This window comes from Triticum urartu, chromosome 5, assembly GCF_003073215.2.
Source record: "Triticum urartu cultivar G1812 chromosome 5, Tu2.1, whole genome shotgun sequence".
NCBI lineage: Eukaryota > Viridiplantae > Streptophyta > Magnoliopsida > Poales > Poaceae > Triticum > Triticum urartu.
Genome location: NC_053026.1, coordinates 597,691,208 through 597,692,147, shown reverse-complemented (window position 1 = coordinate 597,692,147; position 940 = coordinate 597,691,208). Strand labels below are relative to the sequence as shown.

Sequence of the window (940 nt, the reverse complement as noted above, 5' to 3'; positions counted from 1 at the left end):
CCTAGCATATTTATTTTTTGAGGGCAATGGCACAAAAGCTGCTACGGCTCTTCAAGCCCACACGCCTATCTTCAGGCCCATACAGGTCAAACGCGAGCCCGCTGGAACGAACCTCCCCAGACCGCGCGCCTCCCGTGACTCCCCTTCACGCCCGCTGCCGTTGCGTGCTTCGGTTTTTAGTACCACCTCGCCTAGCCGAGGGGAATCGAGAGGGAGAGCAGGCTATAAGAGGAGGGCGAGGTGCTGCATCCTCCTTACTTACCTGGACGGGGTCGACGGGCGATCAAGAAGGCCCGTGGCCTGGGTCAATGGCCCACATTGCACTTGGTGGGTGCGTTGGCCCATCATCTCCCCAAGAGGGGGTACGCGTTCGCGCGGCCCCTGCCAATTCTTTTAAATTAAATCTTTGTCCCTGGCCTTGGTTGCTAAAGAAGCCCGGTTTTACAATACAGTCCCTTGGCTGGGTCATCTGGTCTCTGGTACATACAGTTCCTGGTGTGGTTCATCTTTTTTGGAAAAATATTTCAGTAATGGAGGGAGTGTTCTGCACTTCTGATCCAAGTTTCTTTGAGCAATATTTCAGTAATGGTGGGTGCGTTGGTCCATCGTCTCCCCAAGTGGGAGAATGAACGTCATAATTTGTGATAGAGTAGATATGCGTTCGCGCAGCCCCTGCCAATTCTTTTAAATTAAGTTTTGGTCCCTGGCCTGGCTTGCACATGCGGTCTGTTTTTGCAATCCAATCCTTGTCTGGTATGTTTCATTTGTTGCACAACCAGAGGGAGCCGTCATATATGATCTGACCTTCCCTGAAACTAAGTTGCGGTGAACTGAAAAAACAACACTGCAAACTATAACCAAACCATATGCGCCCGTCCAGTAGGAGAATCCCTTGCTCACACATTGACAAGGCTTCCAGCAAAATAAGAATAACCAGCAA

At 50.7% G+C, this 940-nt stretch overlaps 1 pseudogene; it reads left to right on the top strand.

Moving 5' to 3' along the window:
- Positions 1–254: 254 nt before the first annotated feature.
- Positions 255–385, top strand: LOC125511938 (annotated as a pseudogene).
- The last annotated feature ends 555 nt before the right edge of the window (positions 386–940 follow it).